Raw genomic sequence first — 18,687 nt, 5'->3', positions numbered from 1 at the left:
GAGAATGGGGGGGAAAGGAGAATGGGGGGGGAAAGGAGAAGGGTGGGGAAAGGAGAGGGGGGGAAATGAGAAGAGGGGGAGGAGAATGGGGGGGAAAGGAGAATGGGGGGGAAAGGAGAATGGGGGGGAAAGGAGAAGTGGGGGTGGTAGGAGAAGGAGAAGGGGGAGGGAGGCTGAATGGGCAGGGCCCGTCCTCAGCACCAGATTTACAGGTAGGTGGCGTAGGGTCGGGTCCGGGGTCCGGGGTCCGGGGTCCGGGGTCGGGAGCACGGGTCGGGGTCAGGAGCGCGGGTTGGGTCGGGTCGGGGGGAGGGCAGGGCGGGGTCGGGAGCGCGGGGCGGGTCGGGGCGGGGTCGGGAGGTCGGGTCGGGTCGGGTCCGGTCCGGGTGGCGGGAGGGGGGGGTCGTGAGCGCGGGTCAGGTCGGGGGGGTGATGAGAGGGAGGTCGGTTCGGTTCGGGTCAAGGGAGGGAGGGAGAGGGAGGTCAGGTCGTATGGGAGGGGAGGAGCGCGGGTCGGGTCCAGTCCGGGGGTTCCGGTCCGGTCCGGTCCGGGGGCGGGGGCAGGGGGAAGCGGGAGTCGGGTCAGGTCGGGAGGAAGCAGGATCTGAGCGTGGGAGGCAGCCTTATGCACGCAGCCCCAGTGAGGCCATTCGGCTAGGACTAGGGGCTGCGTGCTTCGGGCCCCTCCCACACAGTTTTGGGCGCCTGGAGCTACTGCACATGCGCGCCCGCTGTAGCGCGCATGTGCAGAGGTCCGGGCACTGTTTTCAGCACAGGGTCCTAGCTCCGCCCCCCACAGCTCGTGCTGTGCCGCGCTTGGCTCCAGAGGACCAGCAGGGAGCCGGACAATCTGTAAGTTTTTTTTAGGCGCACTTTGTGGCGCGAAAAATGGATGTCCAGGTCGGGGCTGCGCCGTTCTAGGCCCAATATACTAGGTGAGGCCTCACCAAGGCCCTGCAGTAAGACCTCCCTGCTCCTATACTCAAATCCCCTAGCTATAAAGGTCAAAATACCATTTGCCTTCTTTACCGTCTGCTGCACCTGTATGCCAACTTTCAATGACTGATGAATCATGACACCCAGGTCTCATTGCACCTTCCCTTTTCCTAATCTGCCACCCTTCAGATAATATTCTGTCTTCGCATTTTTGCCCCCAAAGTGGATAACCTCACATTTATCCACATTATACTGCATCTGCCATGCATTTGCCCACTTACCTAACCTGTTGAAGTCACGTTGCAGCCTCTTGCGTCCCCCTCACAGCTCACACCGCCACCCAGTTAAGTGTCATCTGCAAACTTGGAGATATTACACTCAATTCCCTCATCCAAATCATTGATGTATATTGTAAAGAGCTGGGTTCCCAGCACTGAGTCTTGCGGCACTCCACTAGTCACTGCCTGCCATTCTGAAAAGGACCCGTTTATCTCTACTCTCTGCTTCCTGTCTGCCAACCAGTTCTCTACCCACGTCAGTATATTACCCGCAATACCATGCGTTTTGATTTTGCACACCAATCTCTTGTGTGGGACCTTGTCAAAAGCCTTTTGAAAGTCCAAATATACCACATCCACTGGTTCTCCCTTGTCCACTCTACGAGTTACATCCTCAAAAAATTCCAGAAGATTTGTCAAGCATGATTACCCCTTCATAAATTCATGCTGACTTGGACTGATCCTGTCACTGCTTTCCAAATGCGCTGCTATTCCATCCTTAATAATTGATTCCAACATTTTCCCCACCACTGATATCAGGCTAACTAGTCTATAATTACTCGTTTTCTCTCTCCCTCCCTTTTTAAAAAGTGGTGTTACATTAGCTACCCTCCAGTCCATAGGAACTGATCCAGAGTCGATAGACTGTTGGAAAATGATCACCAATGCATCCACTATCACAGAGTAAGTACTCTGGGATGCAGATTATCAGGCCTCGGGGATTTATCGGCCTTCAATCCCATCAATTTCCCCAACACAATTTCCTGTCTAATAGGGATATCCTTCAGTTCCTCCTTCTCACTAGACTCTCGGTCCCCCAGTACTTTCGGAAGGTTATTTGTGTCTTCCTTCGTAAAGACAGAACCAAAGTGTTTGTTCAATTGGTCTGCCATTTCTTTGCTCCCCATTATAAATTCACCTGAATCCAATTGCAAGGGATCTATGTTTGTCTTCACTAATCTTTTTCTCTTCACATATCTATAGAAGCTTTTGCAGTTAATTTTGATGTTCCCAGCAAGCTGCTTCTCGTACTCTATTTTCCCCCTCTTAATTAAACCCTTTGTCCTCCTCTGCTGAATTCTAAATTTCTCCCAGTCCTCAGGTTTGCTGCTTTTTCTGGACAATTTATATGCCTCTTCCTTGGATTTAACACTGTCCTTAATTTCCCTTGTTAGCCACGGTTGAGCCACCTTCCCCGTTTGATTTTTACTCCAGACAGGGATGTGAAATTCTGAAATTCATCAATGTGACCTTTAAATGTTTGCCATTGCCTATCCACCGTCAACCCTTTAAGTATCATTTGCCAGTCTATTCTAGCCAATTCACGCCTCAAACCATCGAAGTTACCTTTCCTTAAGTTCAGGACCCTAGTTTCTGTATTAATTGTGTCACTCTCCATCCTACCAAAGAATTCTACCATGTTATGTTTACTCTTCCCCAAGGGGTCGCGCACAACAAGATTGCTAATTAGTCCTTTCTCATTGCACATCACCCAGTCTAGGATAACCAGCTCCCTGGTTGGTTCCTCGACATATTGGTCTAGAAAACCATCCCTAATACACTCCAGGAAATCCTCCTCCACCGCATTGCTACCACTTTGGTTGTCCCAATCAATATGTAGATTAAAGTCACCCATGATCACTGCTGTACCTTTATTGCATGCATCCCATATTTCTTGTTTGATGCTGTCCCCAACCTTACTACTGCTGTTTGGCAGTCTGTACACAACTCCCACTAGCGTTTTCTGCCTTTTGGTATTCTGCAGCTCCACCCATACAGATTCCACATCATCCAAGCTAATGTATTTTCTTACTATTGCATTCATTTCCTCATTAACCAGCAATGCCACCCCACCTCCTTTTTCTTTCTGTCTATCCTTCCTAAATGTTGAATACCCCTGGATGTTGAGTTCCCAGCCTTGGTCACTCTGGAGCCATATCTCCGTGATGCCAATTACATGATACCCGTTAACTGCTATCTGCGCAGTTAATTCGTCCATCTTATTCCGAATACTCCTCGCATTGAGGCACAGAGCCTTCAGACTTGTCTTTGTAACACACTTTGCCCCTTTAGAATTTTACTGTAATGTGGTCCTTTTTGCTTATTGCCTTAGGTTCCTCTGCCCTTCACTTTTACTTTTCTTCTTTCTATCTTTTGCTTCTGCCCCCATTCTACTTCCCTCTGTCTCCCTGCATAGGTTCCCATCCCCCTGCCGTATTAGTTTAACTCCTCCCCAATAGCACATGCAAACTCTCCCCTTAGGACATTGGTTCCGGTCCTGCCCAGGTGCAGACCATCCGGTTTGTACTGGTCCCACCTCCCCCAGAACCGGTTCCAATGTCCCAGGAATTTGAATCCCTCTCTTCTGCACAACTCCTCAAGCCACGTATTCCCCTGATCTATCCTGCGATTCCTACTCTGACTAGCACGTGGCACTGGTAGCAATCCTGAGATTACTACTTTTGAGGTCCTACTTTTATATTTAGCTCCTAGCTCCCTAAATTCGTTTTGTAAGACCTCATCCCATTTTTTACCTATATCGTCGGTACCTATATGCACCACGACAACTGGCTGTTCACCCTCCCTTTTCAGAGAGCCCTGCACCCGCTTCGAGACATCCTTGACCCTTGCACCAGGGAGGCAACATACCATCCTGGAGTCTCGGTTGCGGCCGCAGAAATGTCTATCTATTCCACTTACAATTGAATCCCCTATCACTATAGCTCTCCCACTTTTTTTCCTGCCCTCCTGTGCTGCAGAGCTACCCACGGTGCCATGAACTTGGCTGCTGCTGCCCTCCCCTGGTCAACAGTACGCAAAGCGGTGGAACTGTTTTGCAAGGGGATGATCACAGGGGACCCCTGCACTACCTTCCTTGCACTGCTCTTCCTGTTTGTATTCCATTCCCTATCTGGCTGTGTACATTTTACCTGCGGTAAGACCAACTCACTAAATGTGCTATTCACGTCATTCTCAGCATCGTGAATGTTCCAGAGTGAATCCATCCGCAGCTCCAGTGCCGCAATGTGGTCCGTCAGGAGCTGCAGCTGTATACACTTCCCACACATATAGTCGTCAGGGACACCGGAAGCGTCCCTGACTTCCCACGTAGTACAGGCGGAGCATAACTCGTGTCTGAGCTCTCCTGCCATGACTTAACCCTTAGATAAACTTAATTTGGCAACAACAAGGCTAAATGTTTACTGACTGATATTCCCGTTAACTGCTATCTGCGCAGCAAAGGTTCACTCGACTGATTCCCGGGATGGCAGGACTGACATATGAGGAGAGATTGGATCGACTGGGCCTTTATTCACTGGAGTTTAGAAGGATGAGAGAGGATCTCATAGAAACATATAAAATTCTGATGGGACTGGACAGGTTAGATGCAGAAAGAATGTTCCCAATGTTGGGGAAGTCCAGAACCAGGGGACACAGTTTAAGGATAAGGGGTAAGCCATTTAGGACTGAGATGAGGTGAAACTCCTTCACTCAGAGAGTTGTTAACCTGTGGAATTCCCTACCGCAGAGAGTTGTTGATGCCAGTTCATTGGATATATTCAAGAGGGAGTTAGATATCGCCCTTATGGCTAAAGGGATCAAGGGGTATGGAGAGAAAGTAGGAAAGGAGTACTGAGGTGAATGATCAGCCATGATCTTATTGAATGGGTGCAGGCTCGAAGGGCCGAATGGCCTACTCCCGCACCTATTTTCTATGTTTCTATGTTTCTATGTTGTGAGTTCAAGTCCCGCTTGAGCACAAAATCAAGGTTGACACTCCAGTGCAGTGCTGAGGGAGTGCTGCACTGTCGGAGGTGCAGTCTTTCAGATGGAATGTTAAATCATGAGTGCCCTCCCAGGTGGACGTAAAAGATTCCATGGCACTATTTCAAAGAAGAGCAGAGGAGGTGCCCTGGCCAATATTTATCCCTTAATAAACATAACAAAAAAAATAGATGAACTGATCATTATCACATTGCTGTTGGCTGCTATGTTTACCACATTGCAACAGTGATGACACTTCAATAGCACTTAATTGCCTGTAAAGTGCTCTGAGATGTCTGGTGGTTTGTGAAAGGCGCTATATAAATGCAGTCTTTTTTTTCTTTCTCATTTATGAACTGCTGATGGTATAAGCATGCACATCTTGCTTTTCCCTTTCCCCTCACCACAACCTGATCCTTGTGTCTTTCCCCCTTCAGATACCCAAGACCTGCCAGCATCCCAGCCTGTGCATGAAGAATTAGAGGAGAAGTATGATGGAGAAGAAGATGCGCCATCACTCGATCTGGCACTCCCAGGCACTAGTTCAGAAATTTGTACAGTGCGAACTTGTTGGGGTAGTATAGTGAAAGGAAAGGAAATAAAGATTTGCATTTATATTGCGCCTTTCACAACCACCGGACATCTCAAAGTGTTTTACAGCCAATAAAGTAGTAGTCACTGTGTCATGTTGGAATTGCGGTAGCCAAATTGCGCACAGCAAGTTCCCACAAACAGCAATATGATAATGACCAGTCAATCTGTTTTAGTGATGTTGATTGAGGGATAAATATTGGCCAGGACACCAGGGATAATGCCCCTGCTCTTCAAAATAGTGCCGTATGATCTTTTACATCCACCTGAGAGAGCAGACAGCGCCTCGGTTTAATGTCTCATCCGAAAGACAGCACCTCCGACAGGGCAGAACTCCTGCAGCACTCATCATCATAGGCAGTCCCTCAAAACGAGGATGACTTGCTTCCACGCCAAAAAAGGGATGAGTTCACAGGCAATTCAATAAAAGGCCTAATATTCCAGATCCCGTACTACATCTTAGAGGGTGGAAGATGCCTGTGCTTGGATTTTTTTAACATGTGGTGGCCGTTGCACACCAGCCACCGCACGGGCTTGACAGAGTCGTCTTGGTCCAGTGGCAAGTATACCCAAGACTAACTTGAGACCAGCTCTGCTGCACGGATTGAGCAAGCACACATATCGCAGTGTGGGCTGGCCCGTGCTGCCCCTGGGCCCTCGCCTCGTCTGGGCCCCAGATTCACGCCTCTCCTGGGCCCCGGTCACTTCCATCTACAAATTCTAGCCGCCCCTTCACCTCTCCTGCTGTGCCTGCCCGCACTGCAATCAGCGACCTGGCTTCGCAGCCGTCGTCCTCCAGCAGCAGCACGCACTGATCCCTGCAGTGGTTTGCCGCCGCCCACTGCTCCCTCCAATGGCCCCGACCGTGCTGATTTCCGGGCCGGGCCCCCGCACGCTGCTCCTCGAATGGCCATTAGAGGGAGCAGCGTGCAGCCTCAGCACTGCACTGGAGTGTCAGCCTAGATTTTTGTGCTCATGTCCCTGGAGTGAGACTTAAACCCACAACTCAGAGGCAAGAGTGCTACCCACGGAGCCACAGCTGACACAGCTGACAAGTGGTGGGATCTGCACGTGGTGAGTCACCAGGCACGAGCAGGCTGCAGCCAGGCCAGGGGGAAAGGGTAGCTCAGGTGCCACCTTCCCAGAGGGCATATTTACACACTGCATAGGACTTAGATAAGAACTTCGATAGGGTGGCCTTCAGAAGAAGGGTAATGGGCCTTACAAGAATAAAAGTGTTTAGTCATGATAAAATTGATTCTGTGTATATATATAAATGTTAAAAGTGTAGATTATATGAATAGACAAGTTTGAAGAGACAAAATGGATACCTTTCCCAAGTTCATGTCTTCTGACTGGGCAGAGCTCAAGTTACAAAGGAAGCATGGCTTTGAAACTCACCAAACTAGAAAAGATGTTAATTAGAAAGCCATTAACCTAATCAAGGAATGGCACCAGGCCTCCAGATAGGCACATGTATGAGGAGAAGCCAATCAGGAATGGCCCTGGAAATAATACCCAATCCTGAGGCTTTCTGAGAAACTATGACCTTAAGAGGTATAAAAACTCAAGTCAAAGATTGCTCTTCTCTCTTTTTTCTTGAGCACACAGCAAAAAGCAGGACCTCGCTCTACAGACAAAGGAGCAGGCCATGTGCTTTTCCAGATGGAAGTGAAATATACCTTTTTAATACCTTTTTTATTGTAACATCATTGTATCTGTTGTAATTAGTAGAGTCCGTAGGATACTAACAGACTGCTGTTGTGTTCAATAGGCTATTTGCATGTGTGTGTGTTTCATAAACTTATTCCAAATTGTTTTAAAAGAATTGGTCTTGCTGTCAAGTTAATGCCAGAGATTTAGAAATCTTACAACCTACACATAGAAATGCTTTGGTGCAATGGTTGGCCTGTCAGAGAGCCTCTTGTCAGCATCAAGGTACGTGGAGGATTCTGGCTCCAACATTGCACGGAGCTTGGAGCCAATGATTTCCAGGATGGAAGTGATGGGCAAATCCATTTGAGCACTTGTGACCCAGCCAGGATGCTGGGTGTGATGGACGATGTCCCTGACGACTACGTGTGCGGGAAGTGTGTCCACCTCAAGCTCCTGACGGTCCGCGTTACGGAATTGGAGCTGAGGGTGGATTCACTCTGGAGCATCCACGATGCTGAGAATGATGTGAGTATCACGTGTAGTGAGTTGGTCTTACCGCAGGGAAAGGGTCCACAGCCAGATAGGGAATGGAAGACCAGCAGGAAGAGTAGTGCAAGGAGTGTAGTGCAGGGGTCCCCTGCGGTCATCCCCCTGCAAAACAGATACACCGTTTTGAGTACTGTTGAGGGGAATGACTCAACAGGGGAGGGCAGCAGCAGCCAAGTTCATGGCACCGTGGCTGGCTCTGCTGCACAGGAGGGCAAGAAAAAGAGTGGGACAGCAATAGTGACAGGGGATTCAATGGTGAGGGGAATAGATAGGCGTTTCCGCGGCCGCGACCGAGACTCCAGGATGTTGCCTCCCTGGTGCAAGGGTCAAGGATGTCTCGGAGCGGGTGCAGGACATTCTGAAATGGGAGGGAGAACAGCCAGTTGTCGTGGTGCATATTGGTACCAACGACATAGGTAAAAAAAGGGATGAGGTCCTACGAAACGAATTTAAGGAGCTAGGAGCTAAATTAAAAAGTATGACCTCAAAAGTAGTAATCTCGGGATTGCTACCAGCGTCACGTGATAGTCAGAGTAGGAATCGCAGGATAGCGCAGATGAATACGTGGCTTGAGCAGTGGTGCAGCAGGGAGGGATTCAAATTCCTGGGGCATTGGGACCGGTTCTTGGGGAGGTGGGACCAGTACAAACCGGACGGTCTGCACCTGGGCAGGACTGGAACCAATGTCCTAGGGGGAGTGTTTGCTAGTCCTGTTGGGGAGGATTTAAACTAATATGGCAGGGGGATGGGAACCAATGCAGGGAGACAGAGGGAAACAAAAAGGAGGCAAAAGCAAAAGACAGAAAGGAGATGAGGAAAAGTGGAGGGCAGAGAAACCCAAGGCAAAGAACAAAAAGGGCCACTTTGCAGCAAAATTCTAAAAGGACAAAGGGTGTTAAAAGAACAAGCCTGAAGGCTTTGTGTCTTAATGCAAGGAGTATCCACAATAAGGTGGATGAATTAATTGTGCAAATAGATGTTAACAAATATGATGTGATTGGGATTATGGAGACGTAGCTCCAGAATGATCAGGGCTGGGAACTCAACATTCAGGGGTATTCAACATTCAGGAAGGATAGAATAAAAGGAAAAGGAGGTGGGGTAGCATTGCTGGTTAAAGAGGAGATTAATGCAATAGTTAGGAAAGACATTAGCTTGGATGATGTGGAATCTATATGGGTAGAGCTGCAGAACACCAAAGGGCAAAAAACGTTAGTAGGAGTTGTGTACAGACCTTCAAACAGTAATAGGGATGTTGGGGAGGGCATCAAACAGGAAATTAGGGGTGCATGCAATAAAGGTGTAGCAGTTATAATGTAACTTTAATATGCACATAGATTGGGCGAGCCAAACTGGAAGCAATACGGTGGAGGAGGATTTCCTGGAGTGCATAAGGGATGGTTTTCTAGACCAATATGTTGAGGAACCAACTAGGGGGGAGGCCATCTTAGACTGGGTGTTGTGTAATGAGAGAGAATTAATTAGCAATCTCGTTGTGCGAGGCCCCTTGGGGAAGAATGGCCATAATATGGTGGAATTCTGCATTAGGATGGAGAATGAAACAGTAAATTCAGAGACCATGGTCCAGAACTTAAAGAAGGGTAACTTTGAAGGTATGAGGCGTGAATTGGCTAGGATAGATTGGCGAATGATACTTAGGGGGTTGACTGTGGATGGGCAATGGCAGACATTTAGAGACCGCATGGATGAATTACAACAATTGTACATTCCTGTCTGGCGTAAAAATAAAAAAGGGAAGGTGGCTCAACCGTGGCGATCTAGGGAAATCAGGGATAGTATTAAAGCCAAGGAAGTGGCATACAAATTGGCCAGAAATAGCAGCGAACCCGGGGACTGGGAGAAATTTAGAACTCAGCAGAGGAGGACAAAGGGTTTGATTAGGGCAGGGAAAATGGAGTACGAGAAGAAGCTTGCAGGGAACATTAAGGTGGATTGCAAAAGTTTCTATAGGTATGTAAAGAGAAAAAGGTTAGTAAAGACAAATGTAGGTCCCCTGCAGTCAGAATCAGGGGAAGTCATAACGGGGAACAAAGAAATGGCAGACCAATTGAACAAGTACTTTGGTTCGGTATTCACTAAGGAGGACACAAACAACCTTCCGGATATAAAAGGGGTCAGAGGGTCTAGTAAGGAGGGGGAACTGAGGGAAATCTTTATTAGTCGGGAAATTGTGTTGGGGAAATTGATGGGATTGAAGGCCGATAAATCCCCAGGGCCTGACGGACTGCATCCCAGAGTACTTAAGGAGGTGGCCTTGGAAATAGCGGATGCATTGACAGTCATTTTCCAACATTCCATTGACTCTGGATCAGTTCCTATGGAGTGGAGGGTAGCCAATGTAACCCCACTTTTTAAAAAAGGAGGGAGAGAGAAAACAGGGAATTATAGACCGGTCAGCCTGACCTCAGTAGTGGGTAAAATGATGGAATCAATTATTAAAGATGTCATAGCAGTGCATCTGGAAAATGGTGACATGATAGGTCCAAGTCAGCATGGATTTGTGAAAGGGAAATCGTGCTTGACAAATCTTCTGGAATTTTTTGAGGATGTTTCCAGTAAAGTGGACAAAGGAGAACCAGTTGATGTGGTATATTTGGACTTTCAGAAGGCTTTCGACAAGGTCCCACACAAGAGATTAATGTGCAAAGTTAAAGCACATGGGATTGGGGGTAGTGTGCTGATGTGGATTGAGAACTGGTTGTCAGACAGGAAGCAAAGAGTAGGAGTAAACGGGTACTTTTCAGAATGGCAGGCAGTGACTAGTGGGGTGCCGCAAGGTTTTATGCTGGGGCCCCAGCTGTTTACATTGTACATTAATGATTTAGACGAGGGGATTAAATGCAGTATCTCCAAATTTGCGGATGACACTAAGTTGGGTGGCAGTGTGAGCTGCGAGGAGGATGCTATTAGGCTGCAGAGTGACTTGGATAGGTTAGGTGAGTGGGCAAATGCATGGCAGATGAAGTATAATGTGGATAAATGTGAGGTTATCCATTTTGGTGGTAAAAACAGAGAGACAGACTATTATCTGAATGGTGACAGATTAGGAAAAGGGAAGGTGCATACGAGATCTGGGTGTCATGGTACATCAGTCATTGAAGGTTAGCATGCAGGTACAGCAGGCGGTTAAGAAAGCAAATGGCATGTTGGCCTTCATAGCGAGAGGATTTGAATACAGGGGCAGGGAGGTTTTGCTATAGTTGTACAGGGCCTTGGTGAGGCCACACCTGGAGTATTGTGTACAGTTTTGGTCTCCTAACTTGAGGAAGGACATTCTTGCTATTGAGGGAGTGCAGTGAAGATTCACCACACTGATTCCCGGGATGGCGGGACTGACCTATCAAGAAAGACTGGATCAACTGGGCTTGTATTCACTGGAGTTCAGAAGAATGAGAGGGGACCTCATGGAAACGTTTAAAATTCTGACGGGTTTAGACAGGTTAGATGCAGGAAGAATGTTCCCAATGTTGGGGAAGTCCAGAACCAGGGGTCACAGTCTGAGGATAAGGGGTAAGCCATTTAGGACCGAGATGAGGAGAAACTTCTTCACCCAGAGAGTGGTGAACCTGTGGAATTCTCTACCACAGAAAGTAGTTGAGGCCAATTCACTAAATATATTCAAAAGGGAGTTAGATGAAGTCCTTACTACTAGGGGGATCAAGGGGTATGGCGAGAAAGCAGGAATGGGGTACTGAAGTTTCATGTTCAGCCATGAACTCATTGAATGGCGGTGCAGGCTAGAAGGGCTGAATGGCCTGCTCCTGCACCTATTTTCTATGTTTCTATGTTTCTATGTCGCAGCTTGTATTGCAGCACAAGTGGACGTGACCCAAGGTCTGAGTGAGCTTGCAGGTTCTCGAAGCAGTCCAGAAATCTGTCCACTGCTGACTGCTGAGACGCTGCCTTGGAGGAGTGGCAGTGGCTCGGTGGAGAAAAAAACCTGCTGTCCTCTCAGGATGCCATTGCAGTTGCCTGTCAGGCAGCCACCCCAGATGGCTACTGCCCATGGTGGAGTCTACAGCCGGGCCTTCAGGGTCCAGAGCCGATCAAGGTCGTCCTGCAAGGCCATCTGCCATCTCCCCCACTGAATGTCAGCAGCCTTCCACCAGCCATGCTGCAGCCAGTGGGGTAGCACTGTTTAGGAGCACTATAAAAGGCAAAAGAACACAAAAGACAGAACTCTAAGGGAATGCACAAGGATAATTTGTAACATTTTTATGTAATATTCAAAATAATCATTTATAATTTATGGCTGGAATGTTTGTTTTGTGGAGGCTTTCATTTCAGCTCTATGCCCAAGTGGACTCCGTGATAATCCATGACAGAGGGATGGTAAGGTGTTGGGGTTTTGAGCAACAGGGATTTAGGCGTTCATTCATTGGAACCAAAGTCTGATGAGGCACGCACAGACAGAAGGAGGATTTTGCTGCCTGCCTCCTCCTCTTCCTTCTCCTGCTCTTTCTCTTTCTCCTCCTTTCCTCCTCCTCATCCAGAACCTGCTGTGCCCTTATGATGGCCAAGTTGTGGAGGACGCAGAAGACCATGAAATGGGACACCTGCTCTGCAGGTCAAGGCAGCGGAACCATGGCTGTCATTCTATGACTGCTGGTTGCGGAGGGGAGTCATCAGCGGGTGGCCCTTGTCTCCAAATAACCACCCTTGGGTTCGACGTGGTGGCTGGAAGATTGTTGGCAGAGCGGATGGGCACAGGATAAAGGCATCATGACTGTCAGGACACCAGGCATTCACCATCATGATGTGCTTGTGTGGCCGCTTACCAACTGCACATTGAGTGGTAGCCTTTGCAGTTGTGGAACATCTCAGGATTGCTATACTGCGCCCGCAAAGACACGCGAGTGCAGTCAATGGTGCCTTGCACCAGGGGAAGCCCGCTATCCTGGCTAAAGCCACACGTGTGTTCCAACTGCTTCTCTCTGTTCAGAGAGGAGACAATGAAATCACTTCTCCTGGAGTACAGAGCCTCTGAGACCTCCCAGATACAGACGAACTGGGAGATGTTAGCCATGTCGCCTGCTCCAAAGACATAAACATTGAGGGCCACGGTGACCTTGAGGGCCTATGGCAGTGCCGTCATCACCCTGCTCTGAGACTGCAGGTCTGGTTCCAGGGTGGCAGACTTCTGTGACTGCCTCCGTCATGAAGTGGAACCTCTGAACACACTGCTCCCAGCTTAAGTGCAGGTAGGAGAAGTGCTCTCAGAAGACCCTAGGTGGGTGAGGCGTCCTCCTATTATGAGTCCTCCTACCCCTCCTCCTCCTCTCTCCGCAAGCAGCTTGTTCTAATCTTTGCTACCTCTGCTCCATCTGCCTGTCGTGCTGCAAGGGGGACTGCAAGTACAGTAAGTGGTCTGACCGAAACCCTTGAATTTAGAAGCAAGATCTTCTCCAACTTGGAGCACCACTACCTGTCACCTCACCCAAGTTAAATAATCTAGAAAGCTCCAAATGGTTGCACAAACTTACACAGAGCCAGTAGAAATCAAAAAAAGCAAGTTATCTGAAAGTTGTTGGTGATCCTTTTAAATATCAGTGTTGGGGGTGGGTCCCTCATGCAGATGAATGCACGTTCAGCTGTGCGTGCTTTGGAGAGGCATACAGTCGAGTGACGACGTCCAAAATCGTGGGTCATGCGTCAAATCAGCGTTGCACGCTGAATGATGTCACGATCTGGCTCATTAGCATTCTTCTGACAAACGCAGCTATCGACCTGCTCAAAATGGCGGTCACCACCATTTTTCTGCCGAAGCCGGTCTTAAGTGCTGGCGTTAAGAGAGATAATTTCCCGCCCTTAATTCCTGAACCCTGTTGTTACATTTCTGCACTGATGATCAAAGTCAGAAAACTCAGTGGTCTGTTAGTCCACTGGTGGTGGACAGAGGGAGAAAAATGGGGAAACGTTCCGGTGAAGGGTCCATCCCTGAAATGGTAACTCATCTGTGCTCTCCGCAGAGCCTGCCTGACTTGCTGAGTAGTTTCAGCATTTTCTGTTTAAGTTTCAGATTTCCAGTATCGACAGGTATTTTTTTGCTTTTTGTTTCCACATCTTTCCACAACTGATTCAACTGAGGAAATGTTGGAATAATCCGCAGACCCCAGCCTGCTCTTATGCATCTTCTGGTTGTTGTCTCGGAGTGGCATTGGTGTCGGCCTGAGGGTCGGCCTGGGGGCCTTCCACTTCTTCCTCGAACAGAGGCCCAACCAGTCCCCATCCACCACCACCATCCTCTGCCTGGCTGAACTTGTTCTCACATTGAACAACTTCTCCTTTCACTCCTCTCACTTCCTCCAAATAAAAGGTATCACTATGGGAACCAATATGGGTCCTTGCTATGCCTGCCTTTTCGTGGGATATGTGGAACATTCTTTGTTCTAGTTTTACACAGATCCTCTCCTTCACCACTTTTTTCAGTACATTAATGACAGTATTGGAGCCGTTTCCTGCTCTCACCAGAAAAGGTCATAAACTTTGCTTCCAATTTTCACATGGCCCATTATTACCCTTCTTCCAATTCTCGATCTCCATTTCGAGGGATCTTCTTCTTCTTCTTAGGCGGTCCCTCGTATCAAGGATGACTTGCTTCCACCAAAAAGGGATGAGTTCACAGTTGTTTCAGTTCGCGAACTACATCCTGAAGGATGGAAGATGCCTGTGCGCGGATTTTTTTAAGGTGTGGTGGCCATTGCACCCCAGCCACCACACGGGCTTGACAGAGCTAGGTCTTGGTCCAGTGGCAAGGGTAAAGTAGGACGACTGGAGACCAGCTCTGCTGCACGGACCTAGTGCGCACACATATCGCAGTGTGAGCTGGCCCGTGCTGCCCCTGAGGCCCCGATCATGTTGTTCTGCAATCTCTCGCCGCTCCCTTGCCCCGACCTCACTGCTCCCCTGCTATTTGCCGCCTATCCTGGGTACCTGCCCACACTCCAATCAGCGACCTGGATTATGGTGACATCCAATCATCGCCCTCCTCAAGTTGCTCACGTTGGGATAGGGACTGGGATAGGCTGTCAACTCGTAGCTGCTAGAGTCCACAGCTACCTTGATTACACTTCTTCCCACCCTGCTTCCTGTAAGGACTCTATTCCGTTCTCCCAGTTTCTCTGTCTCCATTGCATCTGTTCTGACCACTCCACCTTCCACACCATTACTTCAGATATGTCTTCCTCAACCAAGGATTCCCCTCCACCGCGGTTGACACGGCCCTCAACTGTGTCTTTCCTATTGCCTGCACTTCTGCCTTCATCCCTTCCTCTCCCTCTCAGATCTACGATTGGGGTACCCTTGCCCCTCACCTTTCATCCCACCAGCCTTCGCATTCAACGGTTCATCCCCTGCCATTGCTGCTACCTCCAGCAGAAGGGGAGGGACTGAGACAGATGTAAAGGGGACTGCTGGGGCAGAGGTAAATCGGGGCGTAGTGCAGGGGAGGGGCTGGGGGGAAGTGCAGGGGAGGGGCTGGGGGGAAGGTAAAGGGGAGGGGCTATGGGGAAGTGCTGGGGAAGATAGGGGAGGGGCTAGGGAGCACAGGGATGTAAAGCAAGTAAAGGGACTGGAGACCTGAGTCCATGATCGGATCGGCCATGATCGTATTAAATGGCAGAGCAGGCCCAAGGGGCCATATCGACTACTCCTGCTATTTCTTATGTAATGCCGCTACCAAGTACATCTTCCCTTCCCGTTCGTCATTCAAAAGGGACCATTCCCTCTGCAGCACCCTGGTCCATGCTTCCAACAAGCACAGGAGATGCAAAACCTACCCTTTCACTCTCATTCTTCCCACCATCCAGAGTCCGAAACGCTCCTTCCAGGTGAAACACCAATTTACTTGTACTTTACTTTCAATTTAGTATGCTGTATTCGCTACTCACTATGTGGTCTCCTCTACACTGGGGAGACCAAACTTAGGTTGGATGATCGCTTGGCTGGACACCTCCATTCAACCTGCAAGCGTGACCCTGAGATTGCGGTCGCTTGGCATTCTTCGTCCCGCTCCTAATTAAAAAAATAATTATCCGTATATTATACAACCACTGACCTCTGTCCTTGGCCTCATACCCTGGTCCAATGAAGCTCAACGGAAGCTGAAGGAACAACACCACATCTATCAATCAGAGGCTTGACAACCTTCCGGACTCAACGCTGAGTTCAACAATTTCAGATCATAACCACCTGCCCCCATTTTTCCGGGCAGCAGGTGCTGGTAATGATTCTGTTGTTTCCATTCACAGCTCCTCTGGACCCATCTTTTGTTTCTTTCCATGTATTTTTTACCACCCATTGCCTTGCACCATCATCCCTTTTGTCATTTAATCTCTCCTGCCTTCCACCCTATCACAGACATTCCCTTTTGTTCTTTCCTCCCCTTCTCCCTTTTCCTGCCTCAGCACTTGCTTAAAAACTGGTACATCTTATAATAAGAGAAAATGCTGGAAATATTTAGCAGGTCAGGCGGCGTCTGTGGAGAGAGAAAGAGAGTTAACATTTCAGGTCGATGACACTTCGTCACAGCTGGACAAAGCTAGGGATGTACCAGTTTTTAACCACAGTATTTTGCTTTTGTTCTTTCATAAACAGAAGTACATGATGCAAGATCAGGGATGTGCACATTAGCAGTATTCTTTTAATGATGCAAAACCTCAATCATGCACATTGTGAATTTTCTAATTAAAAAAAAAATGCTTTCAGAATTTTAGACTGATTTACACTTGCCAAAGACACACATTCATTCAAAAGGGCCAATTCTCCACATGCACACACATAACTCAGCACCTGGTCTGCTGGGAGTGTGCATTTGGAAAATCAGCCCCAATGAGTGAGCGGTGGTATATTAGTGCTACAGGCTGTTTTGTTGGTTGTGGTCACTGTTATGGATGGAAAAAGAGTCAGACTGAACACTGTGAGCTCGTAGAAAAGTGTGACCTTAGTCTTTTTATTGCAGATCTCCAGAGTGTCTCTCCAAACTGTGAGGCCTCCTTAAATACCTGTGCTCCCAAGGGATTATGGGATCCCTTGGGACACCAGGGGTTGAGCCCTCTGGTGGCTGTACAGAGTAAATACAAGTTTACATATATAACAGTACTAAGGGAAAGAATAGCTGGACAAGTGAAAACACAGATATTGTCATAACTTTCCCAGTGAATAAAATGTAGAGCTCAATTTTGCCCAAGCCCATTTTCTGGTGTATTGCCAGAAGATGTATTGTCCCTTAGAAGATGAGAAGGGGGATTTAATAATGGGAAATGTGGAAATGGCTGAGACATTAAACAATTATTTTGCTTCGGTCTTCACAGTGGAAGACACAAAAACCATGCCAAAAATTGCTGGTCATGGGAATGTGGGAAGGGAGGACCTTGAGATAATCACTATCACTAGGGGGGTAGGGGACAGGCTAATGGGACTCAAGGTAGACAAGTCCCCTGGTCCTGATGAAATGCATCCTAGGATATTAAAAGAGATGGTGGAAGTTATAGCAGATGCATTCGTTATAATCGACCAAAATTCTCTGGACTCTGGGGAGGTACCAGCGGATTGGAAAGCAGCTAATGTAACGCCTCTGTTTAAAAAAGGGGGCAGACAAAAGGCAGGTAACTATAGGCCGGTTAGTTTAACATCTGTAGTGGGGAAAATGCTTGAAGCTATCATTAAGGAAAAAAAAAACGGGACATCTAGATAGGAACAGTGCAATCAAGCAGATGCAACATGGATTCATGAAGGGGAAATCATGTTTAACTAATTTACTGGAATTCATTGAGGATATAACAAGAATGGTGGATAGAGGTGTACCGATGGATGTGGTGTATTTAGATTTCCAAAAGGCGTTCGCTAAGGTGCCACACAAAAGGTTACTGCAGAAGATAGAGGTACACGGAGTCAGAGGAAATGTATCAGCATGGATAGAGAATTGGCTAGCTAACAGAAAGCAGAGAGTCGGGATAAATGGGTCCTTTTCGAGTTGGAAATTGGTGGTTAGTGGTGTGCCACAGCGATCGGTGCTGGGACCACAATTGTTTACAATATACATAGATGACCTGGAAGAGGGGACAGCATGTAGTGTAACAAAATTTGCACATGACGCAAAGATTAGTGGGAAAGCGGGTTGTGTAGAGGACACAGAGAGGCTGCAAAGAGATTTAGATAGGTTAAGCGAATGGGCTAAGGTTTGGCAGATGGAATACAATGTCGGAAATTGCGAGGTCATCCATCTTGGGTAAAAAACAGTAAAAGGGAATATTATTTGAATGGGGAGATTATACAATATGCTGTGGTGCAGAGGGACCTGGGGGTCCTTATGCATGAATCCCCAAAAGTTAGTTTGCAGGTGCAGCAGGTAATCAGGAAGGCGAATGGAATGTTAGAACATAAGAACATAAGAATTAGGAACAGGGGTAGGCCATCTAGCCCCTCGAGCCTGCTCCGCCATTCAATAAGATCATGGCTGATCTAGCTGTGGACTCAGCTCCACTTACCCACCCTCTCCCCGTAACCCTTAATTCCATTATTGGTTAAAAACTATCTATCTTGACTTGAATACATTCAATGAGCTAGCCTCAACTGCTTCCTTGGGCAGAGAATTCCACAGATTCACAACCCTCTGGGAGAAGAAATTCCTTCTCAACTCGGTTTTAAATTGGCTCCCCTGTATTTTGAGGCTGTGCCCCCTAGTTCTAGTCTCCCCTACCAGTGGAAACAATCTCTCCGCCTCTATCCTGTCTATTCCTTTCATGATTTTAAATGTTTCTATAAGATCACCCCTCATCCTTCTGAACTCCAATGAGTAAAGACCCAGTCTACTCAATCTATCATCATAAGGTAACCCCCTCATCTCCGGAATCAGCCGAGTGAATCGTCTCTGTACCCCCTCCAAAGCTAG

Source organism: Pristiophorus japonicus, chromosome 3 (genome assembly GCF_044704955.1).
Source record: "Pristiophorus japonicus isolate sPriJap1 chromosome 3, sPriJap1.hap1, whole genome shotgun sequence".
NCBI lineage: Eukaryota > Metazoa > Chordata > Chondrichthyes > Pristiophoridae > Pristiophorus > Pristiophorus japonicus.
Note: the sequence above shows the minus strand (reverse complement) of the source record.